Below are 26,725 nucleotides of genomic sequence, written 5' to 3' on the forward strand. Positions count from 1 at the left end.
GTTGGGCCTATGTGTGTGTTATATGTGATTTATGTTCATGTGTGTGAATGTGGGTGCATGTGTGCCACTACGCACATACGGAGGGAGAGGAGACTTGGCGCTGTGCTGGACGCATGGTCTGTCAGTGTTAATTGCTGCCTGTGAGCACCAGGCATCTGGTTTATGTCAGTACCAGGGCATCAAACATGCATCCTTAGGTTTCACAGGAAAGTGCCTTAACCACTAAAACCATTTCTCCAAAAATATTTATTGATTTATTTATTAATTTAAGAAAGAGGATGTACACACCAGGGCCTCCAGCCACTGCAAATGAACTCCAGATGCATGTGCCACTTTGTGCAGCTGGCTTTCCCTTGCTACTGGGGAACTGAACCTGGGTCCTATGGCTTTGCTGGAAAGTGCCTTAATCACTGAGCAATCTCCCCAGCCCTGGTGTGAACTTTAGATGATAGCATGCCAGCCATAGCATGTATTTGGTTAACAGTAGCTATGTATCAGATAGGGCGATCTTGCTCTTGGCCATTCCACCTGTTGGTGCCAGACATTGCCACCTGGTAGGCACAGGTCAGTCATGGGCTTCCACCAGGGACACCAGCCTGCATTGGAGCTGTCAGCCTGTCCTCACTGTGACCAGGAACGGAAAGGGCAGAGGTATAGACAGAAACAGCATGTCCACCCACCCCCTGCTCCCGTGAGTGCTGAGCCTAATTCACCTCTAAAAAAAAAAAAAGTATGGGCTAGAAGGATGGCCTAGAGGTTAAGGCGTTTACCTGCTAAGCCAAAGGACCCACGTTAGCCACATGCACAAGGGGGCCCACGCACCTGGAGTCCCTTTGCAGTGGCTGGAGGCCCTGGTACTCCCATTTTTTCTTTCTCTGTCTCTCTGTCTCTCTCTCCCTCCCTCTTTCTCTGTCAAATAAATAAATGAAAACAAATGATCATAAATGTTGGCGGGGATGTGGAAAAAAAGGAACCCTTCTACACTGCTGGTGGGAATGCAATCTGGTCCAGCCATTGTGGAAAACAGTGTGGAGGTTCCTAAAACAGCTAAAGATTGATCTACCATATGACCCAGCTATAGCACTCCTAGGCATATATCCAAAGGACTCATCTCATTTCCTTAGAAGTACGTGCTCAACCATGTTTATTGCTGCTCAATTTATAATAGCTGGGAAATGGAACCAGCCTAGATGTCCTTCAACTGATGAGTGGATAATGAAGATGTGGCACATTTATACAATGGAGTTCTACTCAGCGGTAAAGAAAAATGAAGTTATGAAATTTGCAGAAAAATGGATGGACCTGGAAAGTATTATACTAAGTCAGGTAACCCAGGCCCAGAAAGCCAAGCGCCACATGTTCTCTCTCATATGTGGATCCTAGCTACAGATGATTGGGCTTCTGCGTAAGAATGAAAATACTTAGTAGCAGAGGCCAGTAAGGTAAAAAGGAGACATAAAGGGTGGAGAAAGGAAGGGAGGATGATACTTAATAGGTTGATATTGTATATATGTAATTACAATGATTGTAATGGGGAGGTAATATGATGGAGAATGAAACTTCAAATGGGAAAGTGTGGGGGTGGGGAGGGAGGGAATTACCATGGGATATATTTTATAATCATGGAAAATGTTAGTAAAAATTTAAAAAAATTAAATTTTTTTATTAGACAGAGAGAAAGAATGGGCACACCAGGGCTAATAGCCACTGCAAACAAACTCCAGAGGTACATCTGGCTTACGTGAGCTCTGTGGAATCAAACCTGGGTCCTTAGGCTTCACAAGCAAGTGCCTTAACCACTAAGCCATCTGGCTAGCCCCCAATTTATCTTTTAACCAATACATGGAGAGGGTGAGAGGTGGGGCTCACTTAGTACAGGTTCATGACACGAGATGTCTAGAGTCATGGCAACCACAGTGGAGACTGTTGACGTCCACCCTCACATGCAGTGCCTACCTGAACTTCACCCCATGGGACAACTGTCTCCTGCTTCCAGCTAATAAATACAGTGTCCCCAACGGAAAACTCAGGTAACATGCAATTCACTGACATTGACTTCTTGAGAAAAAAAAAAAATTGGAAGTATATAAAAATAAATAAACAGGGCTGGGGAGATGGCTTAGCGGTTAAGGCATTTGCCTGCAAAGCCAAAGGACCCAGGTTCAATTTCCCAGAGCCCACATAAGCCAGATGCACAAGAGGCACATGTGTCTAGAGTTCATTTGCAGTAGCTAGAGGCCCTGGTGTGCCCATTCTCTCTCTATCTGTCTCCTCTCTATCTCTCTCTGTTTGCAAATAAATAATTTTTTTTTTTAAAGCCAGAAGCTGCTTGGCATGGGGTGATGACCCTACTTCGAATAAAACAAAAATAAGCCAGGTGTGGTGGCATACCTTTAATCCCAGCATTCGGGAGGCAGAGGTAGGAGGATTGCTGTGAATTCAGTCACCCTGAGACTCCATAGAGAATTCCAGGTCAGCATGGGCTACAGTGAGACCCTACCTCGAAAAACCAAAAAATAAAATAAAATAAATGTTATGTGAAAAGTTAGTTGGGGTGAGGGAGTATTGCAGTCAGGTTCACATTGTTGGCAGAAGTCACCTGACCAAGAGCAGCTTGTGGGAAAGAAAGGTTTATTTTGACTTATGGACTCGAGGGGAAGCTCCACAATGTCAGGGGAAAATGATGGCATGAGCAGAGGAGGGTGGACCTCACCTCCTGGCCAACATCAGGTAGACAACAGTAACAGGAGAGTGTGCCAAACACTGGCAAGAGAAAACTGGCTAGAATACTCATAAGCCCGTCCCCAACAATACACTGCCTCCAGGAGGCGTTAATTCCCAAATCTCCATCAGCTGGGAACCTAGCGTTCAGAACACCTAAGTTTATGGGGACGCCTGAATCAAACCACCACAGGGAGGAAAGAGTTGACAAACTTATTGAAGGATACAGGACACTCATTGGGAAATGCTACAAGGGGGGAGAGTCATAGTTGGAAGGAAAATGAATGTCTTAAATGCTACAAGGGGGGAGAGTCATAGTTGGAAGGAAAATGAATGTCTTAGTTTCCATAAATGGAAAGAGGGAGTTTTGGCTAACTGCCTTTCAAAGAATTAAGATCATCATTAAAAATATAATACTGATTTTTAATTGGGCATGGTGGTTCACACCTTTAATCCCAGCACTCAGGAGGCAGAGGTAGGAGAATCATCATGAGTTCAAGGCCACCTTGAGACTACATAGTGAATTCCAGGTCAACCTAGGCCAGAGCAATACTCTACTTCGAGAAAACACACACACACATACACACACACACACAAATGTAATACTGATTTTTCTATAGATGTTGGTAGTCTCCAAAAGACAGATGCACATTTTTTAGTACATACTCTCTTTCATTGGCACATGGTAATTGGCAAGATCCATTATTTTATTTGATTCCCACAACAACAAACTGGGACGACGGGCAGAGTCTATTGGTTATTTTTTTTTTCCTTTTTATCTTTCACAGATTAGTATCTAAGATAGTGAGAAATTAAAAGAAAAAAGAAAAACTCACCCAAGGTCTCATCTTTCTCAGATGTGTACCTGTGACTGACCACACAACATCCTCAGCACCTCGGGCCTTAGGGAGGCGCTGCCCAGCAGTGGGCTCCTCACTCGAGCCTCCCTAGCTTCCCCTCTCAAGTTACTTCTCCCTCCCGGCTGATCTGATCGGTGAGGAGGGCGCAGAGGCAGAGGAGGCTGTGGCCACCTCCCGCCATCCCTTCAACCCCGCAGCAGGCACTGCTGATGTGAATGGCATGGGGTCACTAGCGCACCCCAGTCTGGACCACTGGAACCGTTCAGGAACAGCGACTATAGTCGACCGACTGCATTCAGGTGGATTAGCTGGCATGAGGTCGCTTTCCAAACAGGACCTTGACCACATCTTGTCCCTCCCGTTAGCTTCGGAGATGTCACTATTATTCTAAATGTGATCGCGACAGCTAGAGAGTTGGCTTCGTGGTTAAGGTGCTTGCCTGAGAACCCTAAGGACCCAGGTTTGATTCCTCAGTACCCACATAAGCCAGGCACACGTAGTGGCACATGCGTGTGGAGTTTGTTTGCAGTGGCTAGAGGCCCTGGTGTGCCCATTCTCTCTCTCCTCTTTCTCATAAGTAAATAAATATAAAAATCAGTGTGATCCCAAGTTTTATATATGTATATATGTATGTATATAATATTTCTCTCTAGTATTCCTGTTGTCCTCAGTAAACTTTGTGTATCAGGCACCCAGTTGAGCACACAAGCCATTCCAAGGGCCATTGTCTGTCTTTCTTTATCATGTCTGTATATGAATTTCATTCTGTCCATAGGAGGTGTCATCTTTCTCCATAATTGGCAGCTCACACAAAAGGTGTCATGTGATATTAGAGAGAAGGCTCAATTGTGGGTGATCACCACCTGAAGCACCAGATAGAATAAAACACGCACTGTGGTGAACGGGTAAAAAAAAAAAAAAATGGCACAAAGTGTGTCTGTAAATATTGGAAGCTAAGAAATCTGTTGGGATCAAAGCAGGGTAGAGAAAATGAACGTTTATCTCATGAGGAAAAGTGCGCCTGGGGGAACGGCTCTTTATCTCAGCCTATGTGCCAGGACCTATCTGTCAGGACAGGGTCGCCGCGAGCCCCAAGCAGCAGCTTCCGTCAGCCGAAGCCGTTTCCCAGCCGCCTGCGCTGGCTGCGGAGGTGACGGAGCCGCAAACGGGATGCTCAGGACACACGACAGCCATGGGTGAGATCGCAGGCAGAGAACGGGGGGCGGAGATGAGTGTTCGGACCTCTGTCTCATATCTTTGCATGGAGATTCTCTTATAAACAAAACAGGTAATTATGAGAGATGACAGAGGTAATGATTCCCCTCTTAGAATTTCAGAAGGAACACCAAGCTTCCAGGTTAGCACCTCGCCAGACAGGGACAGAAAGGAACCCAGGACACACAACTCGATGAAGCCACGTCAGCATGCGACGTCCTCTCTTGTCCCTGGGATTTGGTTTATGCATGAATTTACAGCTACATAAATGCAGAGGACATTTAAAAGTAACTACTCATAAGTATTTGGTATTTGATGATTATAAATAAAGCAAAAGTAAAATGTTTGGGGGTAGAATAAAAGAATAATGTGACTATTGACAATGTCTTGTTAGGGGATAGGGAGATGGCTCAGCAGTTAAAGGTGCTTACTTGCAAAGCATGCTAGTCCAGCCCGTGCTTGATTTTCTATGTAAAGCCAGACTCAGGAAGTGACACACGTTCATTTGCAGAGCCTCCCCCCCAACACCCATCAATAAAAAAATATTTTAAAAGGAAAATATCTTATTATAAGGATAGCCTCTTCTGGTATTCTTAGTGTCCACCTGTGTCCAGCCTAGAGAAGACACCAAATAGATTTGGGCCTTCATTAATTCATTGGTTAAAGACTGGATAAATGGATAATTTAAGAGGAAGGGAAGGATAAAGGTAAATCGATGGATAGATGTGGATGGATGGATGGATGGATGGATGGATGGATGGATGGATGGATGGATGGATGCATGGATGGATGACTTTCAAAGGGGAACTTTAATCTGTTCTCTGATTTCCTGAGGAAGTGTTGACTATGCCAGTTCTGGGCCAGGGTATATGAAATTGATCACAGCCATGAACATGCTTTTTAATAATCTTGAACAGATAGGACTTTATATTAAGAAATATAATAAAGCAAGTCTCATCTCATGATGAAATCTCAAAGACTTGAGATTGCCAGGAGCGGTGTCGGAGTGTGTCAGCAGGGTGAATGGTGCTATTTACCTGTAATTTCAAATCAGAAACTACCCATGGCCAAGCAGAGGCATGAACAAGTTAGTGAATAACCTAGCTTTGAGGATCTGACTTCACTGCATACATGAAGACATTTTATGTAGAGATAGATGCATGTATGAAACAGAAAAAAAAAGCTACTAAAATACCTAGCAGAGGTCACTGGAAAACTGTTCTCATTAACTTTTAAGAATTTATAATCATCATTTCCATTACAATTAAGGAGATGCATCCTGTCAACTTAAGAATGACTTCATGTGGTCTGGAGAGATGGTTTAGCAGTTAAGGTGCTTGCCTGTGAAGTCTAAGGATCCAGGTTCAATTCCCCAGAACCCACACAAACCCAGAAGCACAAGGTAGGGCACACATCTGGAGTTCATCTGCAGTGGCTGGAGGCACTGGCGACCCATTCTCTTTCTCTCTCTTTCTCTCTCTCATAAATAAAAATAATTTTTTAAAGCAGAATGATTTTATGTATTCTCTGACTGGACATGGTGGCACATGCCTGTAATCCCAGCACTGGGAAGACCGGGGCGGGAGACTACATGGTGACCAAACTGAGCTATGTAGTAAAACCCTGTCTCAAAACAAGTAGTTCTCTGGTACTTAAAATAAAAGCTCTTCTGGCCCCTCTTTTACACTAAGCGTTGCTCGTTGCTCTCCCCAGCCTGCTTACAAAGGTGCGGTCGGTGGAGTTGGTCTGTGTGGATGAAGTCCCCCACATTCTGTTTATGTAGTGACAGGACGTGGGGCGATTCACCGGCGCTCGAGAGCGTGTGTTGGTCAGGAGACCTTTCTGTTGTGCATGAGTTCCTCCAGCAACGTTTACGTCTCGCTGATTAATTGTGTAACTATTAATCTTGTCCATTTTTTAAACTAATGAACAGAAAATTAGAGGCAGGTCTGCCTCCCCCCACCTTCTCTCTTTATGTGTAGCTGAGTTCAGTCACATCAGCACTAAATTCCACTCTGAGTTCACAGCCGTCACAAAAGCTGGTGCAGTTTTAGGTTAAGCATATTTTATCCATAAATTGCTATATTTGGTTCTCGAGTTATTACTACAGTTCCTTGGGGTACATTTAAATCCACCTTATTGTAATAGATTATGGAATATAGTGGCTAACGTGTCTAATGTAAAATAAATGACTCTAATGATTTATGATGGGACACTTCAGTTTTATTGAACATAAGGATCATTGTACTAAAATGGATGGTGTATTGCTGGTTTAGCATAAAATACTGAATAACATATTCAAGAAAATGAATGGCTGGGCCAGTTCATAATAGTCTTCCCCTTCAGCTGAGAGGTCTTTAATAAGCAAGAGTGTCATTACACTTGGAAATGGATGCGTGGGTTATCCATTATCTAGAACCATGACAGGGATCAGCTCCACTCCTTATAAAAGGGGACTTTGGGAGGAAAGGTGAGACTGCTCTTCCTATAAGGCTGATGTTTGCAACTCGACTTCCAGTGGCCCCCACATTTAAAAACTCACCTTGGGACTCTCATGACCTGCAGGATGGAGCAGGATTTCCAGAAGGTTTCGATTTCTTTTCCATTGTTCTCCGAACATCACATTTTCATTCCTTTGCTCCGCATGTCCATTCTCCAACACTTCAATTCTTGTCATGCCCAGCAAGTATGGGCACTCACAAGTCGTGTTTGTTTATCTGGACTCTCTGTTTATGTTTGATTGCTGACTGATGAGGGACATTTCAGAGGCCAGTTTTCTTGTCAGTTTTTATCAACTACTACATCAAAGGTTGCTTCTGACCATCCAGTGACTGTGGGTCAATCTGTATTCTCAGACTGGGAGATGGAGGGAAATCCTTGTTTGGCAATAGCGGTTGATGAAGGATGAAATTCTGACCTTCTAGAACTCGGCAGAGAAACAGTTCAGCAGGGCTGAAATCTACAATCTCAAGTTTGGCCAGCAATCAGCTCTTTATTCGGATCTGACTCCATTACCAACTCCTCCTTCCTCCTCCTTCCTCCTTCTTCTTTCTCGCTCTCTTTTTCCCTCTCTCTCTTCTCTCTTTCAGAGGCAACACAGTGTTTCAGCTTCCTCCTCATATACTTGTGTTATAAGTGGCTCCTCGTGCCAAATACCCATGGTGTTCTCTCTGAATCCTACCTCGCCTCTAAGCGCTGAAAGAACACTTAGAATCGAGGCTTCTGTCAACGTAAGAGTCCATGGGTAGAATCAGTGATGGTAATGTTTCTCAAAATAGTGCTGTGGACTAGAGAGATGGCTTAGCAGTTAAGGTGTTTGCCTGCAAAGCCAAAGCACCTAGGTTCCATGCCCCAGGACCTACATAAGCCAGCTGCACAAGGTGGCACATGCATCTGGAGTTCATTTGCTGTGGCTAGAGGCCCTGGTGCGCCCGTTCATTCTCTCTCTCTCTCTTTCAAATAAATAGATAAAAATTAAAAAGTGCTAAAGAAGCTTTGTCTGAAACTTGGGAGTTACATTTTGTTACCCAGAGCTCTGAGTTGGCTTCGTTCCCAGTGAGCTCGTCTACACACCCACTCCTCCCTCTGGTCGTAAAGCGTGGGGTCAGATGCCAGGGGAGCCTCCGTGCTCACCCCTCCGTCTCGTCAGGGCACTTCGACTTCCTGCCCAGAGGTCTGAACCTGGGAATGTTCTTGGTCTCCACCAGCAGTGATGTTCGTTTTCTTTATATTCGCCTTCAGATTATAAAATGACCAAGCTCATCAAGGGGGCTTCAGGGTTTCTCTTGGGAGCAGTGTCACAGCCTGGTGCTCCGGTCAGCCTGGGCTTTACAGGCAGACTTCAGCACAAGGCACAGCAAGTCTGGGACCAGGGTAGAAACACGAAAGCTGTTGAGAACAATGATTCCTGAGCTGCAGGTGCCCCGCGCTGCGCTGAGACTTTGGGAAGGAGACCAATGGGACTTCACTTTGCATGGGCAAACACCATGCCCGCCCTTGCATACTGTGGGAATGCGCCCGTTTCCTCCAAGCCAGGGGCACTTGAATATTTGTATTACATAGTCCATTTTGCTGGCTCAAAACATGTTAAAATACCTAAAGGTAAATTCAGCACAAAACAGAAGAGGAAAATATTTAAAAATCTGCCATCAGCCACTACAGCTCTTAAGTAAACGCTCTTGGCTAGGGAAGCTCAGGACCGTGGAGCAGTTTTCACCCAGCTGGGGAGACAATTCCATCAGCAAAGTGCTTGCTGAGTAATCATGAGGGCCTGAGTTCGAACCCCCAGCACTACTTTAGAAAAGCCAGCATGGCCGGACACTCCTGCCCTCCCAGCACTCGGGAGCTGGAGAGACAGAAGGATCTCTGGAGCAAGCTTGCTAGCCCAGGTCAACGAGCTCTAGGTCAGTGAGAGACCTTGTTTCAATAGTAAGGTGGAGAGAGACTGAGAGCTGGAGGAAGGCTGTCTACATCTGGCATCCACAGAGGCCAATGTGTTTCTGTACGCATACACATGTGTGCTTGCACCCACACTGGTGTGTCTACACACATGCACACACGCTACACATGCAAAAAGGGAAATAAATAAAAATAAAGAGGTTACTTTCCCCCCACCCCAGAAAGAGCCACAGACTCCATAAGATGCCTTATCACTTCCTCTCCCATTGCTGTGACCTGAAGGGGAGCAGCTTCAGGAAGAAAGAGTTTACTTTGGCTTACAGTTGGAGGCTGCATCCAGCAGGGCAGAGAAGCCTGGCAGCAGCAGTGGGCAGCTGGGTGCAGTCCGCAGTTACGGAGCGCAGAGCTGTGCACCCCAGGGCTCGGCTCCCTGTTTTCCACTTATTCAGGGAAGGCCCGTGGGATGATGCCCCTCAGATATGGCAGATCCTCCCACCTCGCTTAACCGAATCTGGAAAAGCTCTCAAAGTCACTCCCAGAGATTTGTTCCCATGGTGGTTGTAAATCACCTGTCAAGTTGACAACCAGAGAAATTCAGCATGACAGAGGCCCTTGAGCATAAGCGAAGATGCTAGGGGCATTTGTGGAGGCGGGCAGTTGAGGGTGAATGCTAACGTGATATGATGATTAAGTTCATCTGGAAAACAACATTTAAAGGGGGTGATGGCTAAAGGGGGGAAAATGATACGAAGGGAATCTACACAACAAGATGCACATAAGCAGTGGTGGCCAAGAACAGCGAGTGTGGGCCCAGGGGTGGCAAGGGGGTGGGAACATGGCTCTGAATCCCACATGGTAACAGGGCATGAGGCAGCTATTCACCCATGGGCAAGGGGGCACATATTAAGTAAATGCCCAGAAGAAAGACAATGCAACCTTACCACCAACAGATTAAACCTCTGACAAACCACAAAGTTGACACCATAAGGCTCTAAAGGAAATATGGGTGAGTGTCAACCAAGGAAAGGAGAACTTTCTAGAAGTGGCAAGGAGATGCTAGAGCTATGAAGAAAGATATTGACAGATTTGACCACAAAACAAAGTTAAATTCTCATCAAAAGTCACAAGAGAGGGCTGGAGAGATGGCTTAGCAGTTAAGGTGCTTGCCTGCAAAGCCAAAGGATCCGGTTCTGCTCTCCAGGACCCACGTAACCCAGATGCACAAGGAGATGCCCACATCTGGAGGTCGTGTGCAGTGGCTGGAGGCCCTGGGATGCCCATTCTTGCCCTTTCTCCCTCTCTCTCTCTCTCTCTCTCTCTCTCTCTCTCTCTCTCTCTCTCTCTCTCTCTCTCTCTCCTTGCAAATAAAGTATTTTAAAGTCAAACGAGCAATAGCACACCACCATTAGGCATTTGTTGTAGATATGTAAGGCCTGGTTTTCGTAGTGAGCCAAACGCGTTGTTAGTTCAGGAATGAATACAGACAGGCACATAGACACACACACACACACACACACACACACACATAAAAAAAATTCAGTTGCTCTGAATAGATCTCTAAGAGCTATGTGAACTGGGAATGGTAATTTTTTTTAATAACATTGTTCTCTGATTTATTTATTTAAGAGCAAGAGAGAAAGAGGGAAAGGGGGAGAGAGAGAGAGAATGGATGCAACAGGGCCTCTAGCCACTGCAAATGAACTCCAGACATATGTGCCACCTTGTGCATCTCGTTTATGTGGGTACTGGGGAAATCAAACCTGTGTCCTTAGGCTTTGCAAAGAAGTGCTTTAACCACTGGGCCATCTCTCCAGCCCAGTAAATGTTTTTGACCATGGCTTTCAGGTACTCTTTTTTAACTGATACAACCTTGTAATAATCAGGTTTTTACTGCAGTCAGCCATGTGTTATTTCGATGTATAAAAGCTAAACTCTGGTGACACTGCATGCGACCACAACTGGCCCAGGAGTCAGTGGTTCTCAGGCCTTTTGGAGACAGACTCCTTTTTTTTTTTTAAATATATATTTTTTTAAATTTTTTATTTATTTATTTGAGAGCAACAGACACAGAGAGAAAGACAGATAGAGGGAGAGAGAATGGGCGCGCCAGGGCTTCCAGCCTCTGCAAACGAACTCCAGACGCGTGCGCCCCCTTGTGCATCTGGCTAACGTGGGACCTGGGGAAGCAAGCCTCGAACCGGGGTCCTTAGGCTTCACAGGCAAGCGCTTAACCACTAAGCCATCTCTCCAGCCCGAGACAGACTCCTTTAAGAATCAGAAGCTGGGTCCAAGTGCGCGGTGACAGGCACCAGCGCTGTGTGCATTACAACAGGCAGCTGTCTATACTCACTGGAGGGATTAGTTTTATAAGGTGTGGTCTCACTCTAGCCCAGACTGACCTGGAACTCATTCTGTAGGCGCCGACTTGTCACAAACTCACAGTTAATTCTCCTTTGTCTGCCTCGCAAGTGCTGGGATGAAAGGTACGCACCACCACACCTGGATTCTCTTTGTACATTTATTTACTTATTTGTTTGACAGAGAGTGCGTGTGTGTGCCAGAGCCTCCAGCCACAGAAAACAAACTCCAGATGCATGTGCCACCATGTGTAGCTGGCTTACATGGGTTCTGGGGAATCGAACCTGGGTCCTTAGGCTTTGCAGGCAAGCAACTTAATTGGTAAGCCATCTCTCCAGCTCTCTCTCTGAACTTTTTGTTTGTTTGTTTGTTTGTTTCGAGGTAGGGTCTCACTCTAGCCCAGGCTGACCTGGAATTCACTATGTACTCTCAGGGTGGCCTTGAACTCACAGCAATCCTCCTACCTCTGCCTCCTAAGTGCTGGGATTAAAGGCATGCACCACCTCGCCCGGACTCTCTGAACTTTTAAAGGGAGGAAGTAGCGTTACCCACTGCTGCATAACAGAATGACTTAGATCCAGAACCACTTTTTACTCATAATGCTGCGGGTCAGAAACTTAGACAGGACCCCTGTCAGTGAGAGGCTCAAGGTTCCTCTACTGGTCTTTGCCGACAATAGCCCTGGGTTCACTCACCTGGGGGTCAGGGCAAAATAAAGGACACTGGGTTAGGAAGGATCACCGGATCACTGTGCAATTTCTAGAAACAACCCATAGTGCATAGTGCCATAAGTGTGTGGACCTTGCCACGCTGGAGACTAAGATAGGAACATTTTGTCTGTGGTCCCGGTCACTCTGAAAGCTGTGACAGGGCTAGCCTGAGCTACACAGCAAGACCCTATTTCAAAACTAACCAAATAGCCAGGTATGGTGGCACACATCTTTAATCCCAGCACTCGGGAGGCAGAGGTAGGAGGATCACTGTGAGTTCGAGGCCACCCTGAGACTACATAGTGAATTCCAGGACAGCCTGGGCTAGAGTGAGGCCCTACCTCAAAAAACCAAAAAAAAAAAAAAAAACAAATAGAACAATCTACAATAATATAATTCTCTGAAAACAAGTCTTCACATTCAAAAATGCAATTTAAGAGTGATGCAGACTATAAAGTAGTCTACTAACTTAATTAGCTGAGAGGTTGCTTGCTTCCTACAATTTATCTAAATTTCCCAATGACAAAACTATACATGCATGAAATGGGAAGGACATGCCATAACTATGGCTGATATTTCACACACGTAAACACACGGTATCTTGTTTACAACTTCAAAAGCTCTAACTTGGAGTCTCCTCAGAACCCCATGTGGCCCTGGCTAATGGAGGGTCATGGGGTTGATGCCAGACCTCTGCCCCCTCACCAAGTGGACAATGCCAGAGAATAAATACAACACAAGCCATGGCCCTGAAGTAGACAACAATGGTGATAAACTTTAGAAATTAAACAAGCTTATATTCTTAAACCCAAGAGAAATTCAGCAAAACATGATTAGTCTAATGACAAGTTCTCCTCTCTCTTGGAACACCATCCATAGGCCAGTACCTCCCTCTGAGGTGACAACAGTGAGTCGAAGTGCCCCCCCTCAAAAAAAAACAGATAAAGAGGGCTGGAGATATGGCCTGGCCATTAAGGCACTTGCTGCAAAGACTAATGACCCGGGTTTGATTCCCCAGTACCCACGCAAAGCCAGATGCACAAAGTGGCACATGCATCTGGAGTTTGTTTGCGTACCCATTCTTTCTCTCTGTCTCTCTCTTTTTCTCTCTTTCTCTGTTTGTCTCTTCCTCACCATATTTGCAAATAAATAAAATAATTTTAAGCAAGAAGCAGATAATGAAAGAAATGGGTGAAACATCATTTATTTCTAAAGACAAAATGTGAAAGAACATCGGGGATACAAACAAACCCATGCAGCCATCGCCATGCAGGCTCTCTGGTGGACGCAGGGCTGGTTACGTCCAGCATCACCACACTGCGGCTCACCGAGGTGCCTTGTGTCTGGAGGTTCCCCAGAAGCAGAATGGAGAGGGGTGCCCAGCAGACCTCGCTGTGGGATGAAGTGTCCTTCCTCAGGAAAGAACAGAAACAGTCACCTTAAAGGGACCCCAGGAAGGGCAAGGTGGCCCCAATTGTCTGTGGAAACAATTGTCTAATAGAGGCTATTTTTAAGACTTGGAGATGGCCCAACTTCCTTTCTGGGGCAGGAAGACAATATTCAAAATAATGTGGTTGACAGACTCTGGTATTAAAAAGTAAAATGATTTCCTGTTCTCATGATCTACACCTTACAAGTCCAACTCCTTCTCAACAGATGCCACGTGGAACCTTCAGCATCTCTCCTTAGCACCTCTGAGAACATCTGCTGGTTCCTCCTTCTGCCAGCCCCTGGGGCTCTCCCAAAATGCTGAGGCATGGGGAAAGTCCCAATCAATGTCCTTTTACAGAAACGAAAATATGTAACCATCAGGCTGAATGAAAGTATCAAGAAATTCTTACCAGATAAGAATTAAAAAGAGAAAGCAAGGAGTGGAGAGATGGTTGAGCAGTTAAGGTGCTTGCCTACAAAGCCGAAGGACCCAGATTCAATTCCCCAGAACCCATGTAAGCCAGATGCACATGGCAATTCATGTGTCTGGAGTTCATTTGCAGTGGCTGGAAGCCCTGGTGTGCTTATTCTCTTTTTCTCTCTCTCTGTTTCTTTCTCTCTCTCTCTCTCTCTTTCTCTCTCTCTCTCTCTCTCTCTCTCTCTCTCTCTCTCTCTTTCTCTTTCTCTCTCATAAATAAAAATAAAATATTTAAAAAGTTAAAAAGACTAAGTAAATCCAGGCTTGGTGGCACACACCTTTAATCCCAGCACTCAGGAGGTAGAGGTGGGAGAATTGCCATGAGTTTAAGGCCAACCTGAGACAACATAGTGAATTCCCAGTCAACCTGGGCTAGAATGAGGCCCTACCTCGAAAAACCACAAAGCGATTGTAAAAGGAGATAGGGATTAAAGGGAGATTTCAGAGAGACAATGAATGAGAGGAAATTACCTGAGAAAGAACAAGAAAATAAGGATGAAGGAAAGAAGGAAGAAGAAGGGGAAAGGAAAGGAAAGAAAAGGGAGAATTTCTTAAGAACTGAAGAGTAGAAAGTTCCAGACTACAAGTGATTAAAACATCAAATAAAAGAATGAACATTCAGGACCATCACTGAGATATTTTATAACAAATAAGAAAGTTCTATGGGCTGGAGAGATGGCTTAGCGGTTAAGCGCTTGCCTGTGAAGCCTAAGGACCCCGGTTCAAGGCTCGGTTCCCCAGGTCCCACATTAGCCAGATGCACAAGGGGGCGCACGCGTCTGGAGTTCGTTTGCAGAGGCTGGAAGCCCTGGCATGCCCATTCTCTCTCTCTCCCTCTATCTGTCTTTCTCTCTGTGTCTGTCGCTCTCAAATAAATTAATTAATTAATTTAAAAAAAGAAAGTTCTAGAAAACACCCATAAAGAAGGAAAAAGACAGAATCAGAATCAAAAACACACCAGAGTCTTTAGTAGGTATGTTACAAGACAGAAAACATAAAAGCAATATTTTTCATAATGCTGAGGGACAGGTTTTTCAACCCAGAATTCTACCTCCAGCCTAAGCTTCCCATCAGACGAGAGCAGATACAGAAAACATCTTCAGATTAGAGGACCTCAGCCTACTTCTCTCACGAGTTCTTTCTTCTGCCTTGATTTTTTTTTTTTTTTTAAGGTTTGGCTTCAGCCATAAAATAAAGTTAACTCTGAATTACAAAGATCCCATAAAATTGCTGGGCGTGGTGGCACAATCCTTTAATCCCAGCACTCGGGAGGCAAAGGTGGGAGGATTGTGAGTTCGAGGCCACCCTGAGACTCCATAGTGAATTCCAGGTCAGCCTGGGCTAGAGTGAGACCCTACCTCGAAAAGCCAGAAAAAAAAAAAAAAAAAGATCCCACAAAACTAAGGACACAAACCCAGGAATTATCAGCACTAGTGAGACACCCACGAGGTTGTACTCTACCTGATCACTGCACTATAGATCTAGAAGGAAATAAGCCGGGAAAATAATATGACTGATATCTGACTATCAAAATAACACTAATAATGGGGATCATGAGAAAGAAAATTTATAGTATGAACTTGCAGAAAAATAAGCATTTGTATACAAAAAAAAAAAAAGAAACAAAATCCAGAGTTGGAGAGATGGTTCAGTAGTTAAAGGTACTTGCTAGCAAAACTTGACAGCCCAGGTTCGATTCCCCAGCATCCATGTAGAGCCAGAAGCACAAAGTGACACATGTGTCTGGAGTTTGTTTGCAGTAGCAAGAGGCTCTGGTGCACCTACTCTCAATCTCTCCTCTTCCCCCCTTGCAAATAAACATTAAATTTCAAAAAATGAAACAAAAGTTAGTGACATTGCTCTGTCAAAACAACACACAGTTAGAAATACTGTTTTGTTTTGTTTTTTAAATACTTTACTTACTTCTTTGCAAGTAAAGAGAGAGAGTGTGGGGGGCGGGTGCCAGGGCCTCTTGCCTCTGCAAACAAACTCCAGATGCATGCACCACCTTGTGCATCTGGCTTTACGTGGGTTCTGGGGAATCAAACATGGGTCATGAGGCTTTACGGGCAAGTGCCTTCACTACTGAGCCATATCGCTAGAACACTGTTGACTCACCAACTTTATTAAGAATTATGGTACTGTGGGGGCTGAAGAGATGGCTTAGCAGTTAAAGCACTTACCTGTGAAGCCAAAGAACCCAGGTTCGATTCCTCAGGACCCACATAAGCCAGATGCACAAGGGGTGCATGCGTTTGGAGCTCGTTTGCAGTAGCTAGAGGCCTTGGCATGCCCATTCTCTCTCGGCCTGGCTCTGTTCTCTCTCTCCTTGTAAATAAATTAATGAAATAAAATGAAAGAATTATGGTAACACATATTTGTCCCCCTATCCACAGCTCCAAGTGAACGTCTGAAACTGTAAACAATATTTCACTCATATTCCATTTTTCTATACACACACAGCAATGATACCATCCATTCATAAATCAGACACAAGAAGAGAGTAATAGCAGCAACCCAAGATAGAACAATGACAGCAGCATATTGCATGTAACCAAGAGACTCCATCCTGGTCTCAGAACAGGACACAACTTACAATTTATGAATTGCTTATTTCTGGAATTTTCCATTCAATATTTTCATGCCACCTTTGACTATGGGTGACTGAAATGCAGAAGATGGCACAGCAGGAGGGAGGCCTCTGCTATGCTCTGGCCAGCCACACAGTAACTCCCAAGGTCATTGGTCAAGGCACAATCCTTGTATGAAACAGACTTGAAAACATGCAAGGCATTCCTCTTAGGAGGAAAATAGGAAATAAAATCATATATTACATGTGATTTATCTGTGTGAGAATTTTTGAAAAATAACTGGAAATAAATAATCCAAAATGTTAGGAGAGTCATTTGGAGTGCAGTGACTAAACTGTGTTTATCTTTCTTGCCCACTCTCTTTCTTCTTCTTTGCTTTCTGACACAGAAAGTCAATGATTTGGTTACAAGAAAAAAATATATATATATGATTTAAAAATAAATTGTGGGGCAGGAAAAGTAGCTTAGTGGTTAAGGCACTTGCCTGCAAAGTTTAAGAACCCAGGTTCAATTCCCCAGTACCCACGTAAGCCAGATGCACATGGTGGCATATGCATCTGACTTCAGTGAGGTGGCTAGAGGCCCTGGTATTCCCATTCTCTCTCTCTGACTCTTCTCCTTCTTCTTCTTCTTCTTCTTCTTCTTCTTCTTCTTCCTCCTCCTCTTCCTCCTCCTCCTCCTCCTCTTCTTCTCCTCCTCCTCTTCTTCTCCTCCTCCTCCTCCTCCTTCTTCCTCTCTCTCTCTCTCTCTCTCTCTCTCAAATAAATGAAAATATTTTAAAACAAAATAAAAATAAGTTATAAGGTAGGCTTAGTCAGAAGGATGGCAAGTTCAGGGTCAACCTGTACATAATATGACTTACAAAAAATGAAGAGGCTGGAGAGATGGTTCGCAGCCAAGATGTTTGCCTGCAAAACCTAACAACCAGGGTTCCATTCTCCAATACCAACATAAAGCCAGATGCACAAAGGGGCGCATGCATCTTGATTTCTTTTGTGGTGGCTAAAGGCCCTGGTGCACCTATTCTCTCTCTCTTTCTCTGCTGGTCATGGTGGCACACAACTTTAATCCCAGCACTGGGGAGGCACAGGTAAGAGAATCACTGTGAGTTCAAGGACAGCCCGAGGCTACATAGTGAATTCCAGGTCAGCCTGGGCTACAGTGAGATCCTACCTTAAAAAAAAAAAAAGTGCATTAACCTCAAGATAAATAACAGAATTAAATACAGATATCCAATATATCCCATGAGGTGTGTTTAGAGTTCCACGCACTTAGGTAGTAAAACATGCTTAAATCACTGAGTTTCAGTTTCATAGTATCATGTTATTGCCTTTTGTCCAGCCTTTAAACATCTTGTGGTCAAGAATCAATCATTAGACTCTGGCACAGGCCCCACAGTTCCTTTCTCATGCTAAATGTTTGTGGTAGCTTGAATGTGATTCTTTCAATGTTGGCCCCACAGGCCCTTATTTTTCTTAGTTTTTTTTTTAAATCTTATTTTTTTTATTTATGTGCAAGTAGAGAAAGACTGAGAGAAGAGGAGAGAAAGAATGATACACCAGAGTTACTGGCTACTGCAAAGAAACTCCAGATACTATGCCACCTTGTACATCTGGCTTTATGTGGGTACTGGGGCATCAAAGTCAGGTTGTTAGGCTTTGCAAACAAGAGCCTTAACCACTGAGCAATCTCTCCAGTCCCTAGACTGTTATTTTATTAAGCTTACTACTGGAGCCTCTGGCAGGCAGATTCCTGCTAGAAGGGAGTGTTTTACTGGAGGCAGATCTGATTCCACCCAAAGGTGTAGACAGAGCCGTTTGATATCTGGCGGCTCATGCTTGCTTGTGGTAATGGCTGTCTGCTTGGATCTATGAAAGGGAGTGTGCCCTGAATCTGTAATCTTGAAATAAGCCTCTTCCTCCCATAAACTGTGAGTAGTCGAATGTTTGTCCCAGCAACGTGGAGCTGATGGCAACATTTGTAAACATCCCAGCTGTGGCAAACACAAAGAAGTGAGCTTTAAGACACCTGGAGTAAATTTCCCTCAAAGAGAGAGACACTGAGATTCAGGTAGCTGCCTCTCTCCTGACCTGGAGCTGCCCTGAGCTGCTGTGAGCTCAGTGCCAGTCACACAGCGGTCCACGCAGCCAGGCAGTGCTGGGAGAAGGGGACCACGCCAAGAAGCGGCCTGTTGCGTGCTGTGTTAACGCGGAGTGTGGGAACTACTCACTTGAGAGCCCCAGGGCCCTGCTGCACTCCTCAGCAGCACTGTCAGCTGGCCAGGGCCTAGGGAGGGTCTAGAGGGCAGGAAGCAGATGGGCTGGACAGGGGGTGTCCGCATCTAGACACTGAGTCAGCGCAGTGCAGTGACCACCCACGCCCGCCCTCCTGAAGTTCGATTCTAGCAGAGCTCAGCCCCGCTGCATCCCCGTCTGTTAGAATGGACGCCACTGAGAAGAGAGGGCAGAGCTAAGAACACATGTCCTTGCTTATATGTAGGAAGATCCACCACCATCCAGCTCCTTTTCCACCAGCAAGAAAGTTAGACGTGTTTACCACAGAGCAGCCTGGCAGGGGATGGTACCCAGCCATTGAGTGCCTTGCTCATCATGTAAACACCCCTGGATTCAATTCCCCAGCACCACAAAAATAAATAAATAAATAAATAAATAAAATAGCAAAAGAGTAGAGAAGCATTACATCACATGCAGCGAACTAACTAGAAGAAGGCATTATGGGGAAAATTATCTCTAATTCAGAATGTGAGCCATTGTGGCTCAATCAGAAATCAACATTTTGGGCTGGAGTGACTAAGGTACTTGCCAGCAAAGCCAAACAACGCAGGCTTGATTCCCCAGCACCCATATAAAGCCAGATACACAAAGTGGCACGTGTGTCTGGAGTTCATTTGCAGTGGCTTGAGGCCCTGGAATGTCCATTCTCTCTCGTTATCTGCCTGTTTCTCACCATCTCTCAAATAAATACATGAAATATTAAAGAAAAAAGAAAAATAAATCAACATTTTGCTCTTCAAAGAGACTTGACATTAAATTCCCTCAATCTGAGATTAGCCTCATGAGGGGCTGTTGCCAGAGTCCCTTGGGACTAGCTCCCTGACATACACCCTTGTTTGGTCTTACCAGGATTCTAAATTTCATCACGTAAAAGGAACATCCAAGATCACCCACCTCAGGGCTTTGCCTCCTTAATTGCATCTGCTTGCAAGGCTCTCCCGCCTGAAAAAACAAACGTCTCTCCCTCTCACACATTTTGTTCTTGGGTCTACCATCTCCTTTCAGCGGCCTTCTGTGAGTCCCCCCACCGATACCCCACCCACATGCAGCCCTCCCCCTGCTTTGTATTCCCCAAGTGTCTTCCTGAGATTTATAGGACAGGCACTTGCCACCTGCCTTTTCCTTAAATGTAAATGTCCTGGGTTTTGTTCTTTAATTGAAAGCTTTATTGTGTGAACATATTTTCCTAATGGTCATGTTCCCGTCAGATTGTTCTTTTATGTCCCCTCTCCTCTACCCCCATTCCATTAAGGGCCCAACTCAGTGGTATCATCTGTATTCACCGTGGGGTCCTGAATGCACCAGTCAGTCTCTGTGTGACAGATATTGCCTCAGAATACAAATAACCTTCGTACACTGTGGCTCTTATGTTCCTTCCATCCCCTCATCCAAAATGTTCCCTGAGCCTTGGAGGGCATGGTGTAAGTCTCCTTTAGTGTTGAGCTCTCAGCAGCCTCTGGTGTTTCTGCTCTCGTGCATTTTGAGTCTCCTCAGTGTCCACCGCCATCTCCCTGGAGGAGGTTGTCAGTCTAGTAGTGAGAGCAGCAGTCATATTTACTCTGCCACTTCCTCTGTGATGGTTCTTGGGCCCTGCCCACTGGCAGCACAGGTTTCTTATGTTCCTTTCAGCCTCCCCAGGGCCCAGTAGAATCAGTAAGACAAAGCAGACTCCCAACAGACAGTGGGTGAGTGAACCAATGAAGGAATTTGATTGGAATAAGTTACACAAAGAGAATAACTCAAAGGTTTTTTTTTAAAAAAAAAAGGTCTAAAAATTGTTAGACATTTTAGCTGGGCATTGTGGTGCACACCTTTTATCCCAGCCCTCGGGAGGCAGAGGTAGGAGGATTCCCATGAGTTTTAGGCCACCCTGAGACTACATACTTAATTCCAGGTCAGCCTGGACCAGAGTGAGACCCTATACCCCCCCCAAAAAAAATTGTTAGACATCTCTATAAGTATTTGACACTCTTTTTTGTTGAATGAATGAGTGACATTGCCATGGTTGGGCACTGGAGTGTGTCACACACGGACAGTTAAGCAAGGCTGTGAAACATAAACGTTTCTGGGACTATGAGCTGCCTTTTGGTCACTAGGGTACTAAAGTTCATAATTTCCAAATCCAGGTTTCCTAGAAGGACCCCCCAGGAATCTGGACATGTGAGCATCTCCTCACAACTATCGAACTGTTTGGTTTTCCTGACGGGGATGTGTAGTACTTTGTGAAGCTGAGATCTAAATTAAATGCGTGAAGAAAAGCAGAGAGAGAGAGAGAGAGATCTCTTGGCCACCTGCATCAAAAGGTGACTGGGGAATGTATGCGTTCCTGACTCGCTGTCCAGCACCGACCTAAGTATTTCTGGGGGCCTCAAACCAACTTGATTATTCATCAGAGTTCACTCATTGAATTTCATCCGGGAAAGCATGGCTGGCAGAGGTTTCCACACCATTGCTACAGTGCCACCCATTAAAACTCTGGGAAGCCTGTGTGCCCTTGGTGAATAGCCACTAAGCCCACTATCAGGGTCATCTGGGGTTTCCCAAGAGACTTTCTCACCAGACACTCCCCCAAACCCACAGAAGGTTCACCCGGCCCAGTGGAAAGTCCTGAGTGAAGACAGCCGAGCCGCTCTGAGCACAGGCTGCAGCTTTGTCAGGACAGACGTTCTGCTGTCACCCCCTGAAATGATTACAGCAGTGCCTGCAAGTCCTATGTCCGCTGTGACATTACAGAGCCAAGGCTAACTTCACAGAGATGTCACATCAGCACCTCTGGAGATACTAAAGTCTTTAGAAACACCCCAAAAGAGCAGGCTCCCAACATCTAATTCTGTTGCCTTGCCTACAGAGCACATCTCACACCTAATCTGAGATGCATTTGCTTAATTTGAGAGTTTTTCCAAAGAGGGAACACTCGTTTTACACGTAACCTACAAGTGCATGGGACCTGGTTCTACAGCTGTGACAGGGTATGTGACTCACCTGTGGGACAGTCCCAGGCTCCACGGCATGGAGCTTCCTGAGAAGGGCTGGACAATGGTGGCTGATGAATCCCACACATTGCAGCATTTGGCAAACTGTGCATTTTCTGGGGAAGAAGTTAGTCCTTTGATGTTCCCACATAAGCGCTGGCCACTGTTTGTAGGCTATAACACAGATAGTTTCTGAGAAATAAATTAAGGAGATCTGTACCACGGAGATGGCCGCACATTTGAGGTACACAGAAGGGCCCGCCTTGGGTGCATGTAAAGCAATGACCAGCAGCGTGACATGAGCAGTGACGCAGGGCATGTGTCTCTGACATTAACATGTCACAACCTGCTGATGTGCGTCTCCTGTCGTAGAGTGGAGAGTGGAGTGGGTGGGGTGGTGCTGATGTCCCCAGCCGTGACGTGAGCTGACCCCAAAGAGCTGAAGGACCCGCGGAAGGACAGGTGGGACTTTCGGGTTGTCCTGTGCCCACTCTGTCATGTACGTCAGGTGACTTTCACTCATTTCAACCCCTGGTGAGCTGCCTACGCCTGCATGGGACAGTTCTCTCCCAGAGTCCTCAGGGTAGACGGAGCCACATTTCCTTCTGAGCTCGGTTTCTGGTAACTTCTACCTGTGCTCATTGCTTCTCAGGAGAAATGCGAACCCAGGCTTCCTGGATGGGGAAGGAAAGGGAGGTGCCGCTCCGGTCCGTCCTCATGTCTCGTGTCTGGACATGTTCACGAGTGTGTGGTTCTGATCAAACTGAATCATTACTTAGAAAGCAGTGAGGGGCAAGAAAGATGGTTCAGATACTAAGGCACTTGCCTGCAAAGCCTAACAACCAGAGTTCCAATCCCCAGTTTCCACATAAGCCAGATGCACAAAGTGGGACATGCATCTGGAGTTCGTTTGCAGTGGCTGGGGGCCCTGGCATGTCCATCCTCTCTGTCTGTCTCTCTTCTCTCTACCACTCTCTGCTTGCAAATAAATAAAAGTGTTTAAAAAAAAAATAAGAAAGCAGGGAAGACTTCTTTTTGATGGGTTTACTAAAGGGTAGGAAAGAAACGCTTTACCTCACTTCCTGTCCTTAGCAGTTGACTTGGCTAGACAGGTGATAAGAACTTTTTTCTTAGTTCAGTCACTTTATTTGATTAGCATATAGGAACTGTACAAAGTAGACACAGTCACTATGACATCTCCATACACACATGCACATAGTGTACTTTGGTCGTAGTTACCGTCTGTATAATCCTTCCCCCAACCCCGTCTGTGCCCTGGACACTCTGTGGTGACACTGTCCATCTGTTTAATGACCATGTGTGCTTCATGTGAAAAGTATTGAGTTTACTCGCCCAGTTTTTAACTGGAGTGTGCATGTGTGTGTGCGCATGCATGTGTGCACGCCTTTGGGGTTTTTCTGGTTAATTGGTTAGCTTTTATTATTTATTTATCTAATTATTTATGAAGAGAGAAAGAGAGAGAGAAAATGAATATGGGCACACCAGGGGCTCTAGCTACTCCAAATGAGCTCCAGATGCATGCGCCACTTTGTACATACAGTTTTACATGGGTATCAGAGAATTGAACCCAGGCTAGCCGACTTTGCAAGCAAGTACCTTGAAATCATTAAGCCATCCCCCTCAAACCCATGGTTTTGTTGTCTTGAGGCAGGGTCTCATGCTATAGCCCACTGGCACCCTCAGCCCTCTTGCCACTGGCCTCCTGCGTTGGGATACTATTTAACTTTTGAGACCTTATAGATTCTGGACGGCGATCCCCTGTCCTGTGAGTAGCTGGCAGAGACTCCCCCACTGCAAGGCGTCTCTCGGTTCTGGCCGTTGTATCTCTTGTTGGACAGGAGCTTTTAATTTGTCATCTTTGTGCTGATACTTCCCATGCTGTTAAGAGTCCTGCAGAACCCCCTCCCGGTGCCTCTCTCTTAAAGTGTCTTCCTCTAGAAGTTGCAGGTTTCACATTAAGTTCTTTGATCCATTCCGAGGTGATTTTTGTCCGGGGTGAGATATAACTATCTAGTTTCAGTCTTCTACACGGAGATGCCCAGTTTTCCCCCCACCACTTGTTCAAAAGTCAAACAAGATGGGTGTGATGGCACACGCCTTTAATCCCAGCACTGAGGAAGCAGAGGTAGGAGGATCGCAGTGAGTTTGAGGCCAGCCTGGTACTACAGAGTGAATTCCAGGCCAGCCTGGGCTAGAGCAAACCCTACCTCAACGCCCGCCCAAAACAAAAAGAGAGCTAGGCGTGGTGGCGCATGCCTTTAGTCCCAGCACTCAGGAGGCAGAGGTATGAGGACTACTGTGAGCTCAAGGCCACCCTGAGACTACATAGTGAATTCCAGGTTAGCCTGGCCTACAGTGAGACCCTACCTCAGGAAAAAAAAAAGTTAAACAAGAAAAAAAATGGGGGTGATTCTTTTGCGGTAAGGTCTCACTCTAGCCCAGGCTGACCCAGACTAGCTTCAAACTCATAATGATCCTTCTAAGGCAAGCATGCACTACCATGCCTGGCTCAAACGAGAGAATTTTTAAGGGGAAGCCTTGCCTGGGGAAGAAGGAATGTGATGGAACTAGGACCGAGCCTAGCAAGGACCTGGGAAGACCCCACTTTGAGTAAGTTATCAACAGAGCTTAAAGCAAATGAAAATCAAGTGTCAATTTACTCAACTAATGATTGGGAAGAAGCTGGCCTGTGGAACTGCCATTTCATTGTATGTTGTCTGAGCGTGCGCAAAAGCACTATCATTAACCCTTTCATCTCAGAATTGTCGTCTGCCAGAGCTGCTGATGGCTTCTCTGTACTCTCGCTGGTGCCGAAATGCGAACTGACAGCCTCTCAATCTGCTGGCAACCAGTGGGGAATGACCTCTCCGAACACTTGTCTTTGTGTCCATGACTCCTTCCACGGAAACCTGAGGGAAGGCAGAGGATGAATTTCTGCAGAACACAGGTCTTCCCTTCCTCAGCAGGACCTACTGAGAAGCAGGCCCTGGACGCCTATGGGGCAATGAAGAGAAATGCATTCACAGGTTGGCTATGAAGCCTGCAAACAGAGGCGAATGCTCACGATATCACCTAAGGCATATTTAGCCTGTGGGAAAGCAAAATAACATTACCTATGTCTCCAGACCTCACGGACATCCTGGAGTGTATAAATAGCCAATAAGGGGGGGAAAAAAAAACTGCAGCCCTTGTGTTTATGCTGGGTGGGAACCTATTTTTCAGTTGCTCCGCAGAGAATCCTACAAGTGCTATTTTGCTGAATTCGTAAAGGCTCACAGCCTTCAAAGAGAGAGGCTGACGTGGAGGGTAAACTGGAACAGATGACCTCTCCGGGTGGGTGTGCCCTGTTTGGGGGCACAGCCTCTGGAATTTTCCTATCCAGAAATGAGCAAAGTGCTTCTAGGAGCAGAGCCCGAGAGGTGGGAGAACCCCCATCTCAGGGGTGGGCTAAGCACCTCTAGGAGCAGCCTGAGGACAAAGGGAAACTGGAGAGAAGTTTAGTTGATGCCATTAGCAAACCTGCTGCATTAAGCGCTTGCCTGTGAAGCCTAAGGACACTGGTTCGAGGCTCGATTCCCCAGGTCCCACGTTAGCCAGATGCACAATGGGGCGCAGGCGTCTGGAGTTCGTTTGCAGTGGCTGGAAGCCCTGGCGCGCCCATTCTCTCTCTCCTCTCTCTCTCTCTCTCTCTCTCTTTCTGCCTCCCTCTCTCTCTCTCTCTCTCTCTCTCTCTCTTTCTCTGTCACTCTCCAATAAATAAAGAACAAAAAAAATTTAAAAAAAAAGAAAAGAAAAGCCAGTAACACATAAATAACACTATAGGAGCAAAGGGGAAGGAACTTTCAACTTTGGACAACCCTTAAGCATTTGTTAAAGGAAGGGATGTAGATGTGTGACCTGCTGGGCTCGCGAATCCAGGACACACACACACACACACACACATGCTGTGGTCACCAAAGCAATCTCTTAAGCCCACCTGCTGCCTTCAACAGACCTGTGGACCCAGAGTTACCAACCTCGTGGTCTGCGGTGCTAGGGTCAGTGTTTCTCAGGCGTGGTCGTTTGCTCCGAGTCAAGTGCAAGGGAAGGAGCGTGCGCGTGTCTTCCAATCAGCCAGCCTCTCTAAACAGCACTTGTCAATATTGGTCGTCGGTGCAGCTCAGGCCAAAGGTCCACCAAGGCAGAGGAAGCCTAGTCACATTGCTTTAAGCAGGTGGATTACACAGTTGTGACATTAACTTTAGAGCAATTTACAAGCAAAGAATTCAGCATCTCACAGCAATAATATCACAAAAGATATTTGTAAGATCCATAAGAAATATTCCCTGTTTTTTTCCCACAGTTCATCCCACAATTTATTTTTGTTGTTGTTTGGGTTTTTTTGTTTTTTTGTTTTTGTTTTTACAGGTAGGGTCTCGCTCTAGCCCAGGCTGACCTATGTAGTCACTATGTAGTCTCAGGGTGGCCTTGAACTCATTGCAATCCTCCTGCCTCTGCCTCCAGAATGCTGGGATTAAAGGTGTGTGCCACCACACCCAGCTTTTCCACAGTTTATTTTTAAAGTTCATCATTATATCAGTGTGACTCAGTCTCCTCTCAAATGGGGACAATTCAGCACCCCACAGTGGTTTTGTTAGGGTTCAGAGCAATTTATGCTTTTCATAGCTGGGAAGGGG

At 45.6% G+C, this 26,725-nt stretch overlaps 1 protein-coding gene across 1 annotated transcript in view; it reads left to right on the forward strand.

The window, feature by feature from the left end:
* The window catches only part of Rarb (retinoic acid receptor beta), a 501,591-nt gene that overhangs the window by 221,216 nt on the left and 253,650 nt on the right, over positions 1-26,725 (forward strand). The window lies entirely within an intron of this gene.

Source organism: Jaculus jaculus, chromosome 16 (genome assembly GCF_020740685.1).
Source record: "Jaculus jaculus isolate mJacJac1 chromosome 16, mJacJac1.mat.Y.cur, whole genome shotgun sequence".
In the NCBI taxonomy this organism is placed as follows: Eukaryota; Metazoa; Chordata; class Mammalia; order Rodentia; family Dipodidae; genus Jaculus; species Jaculus jaculus.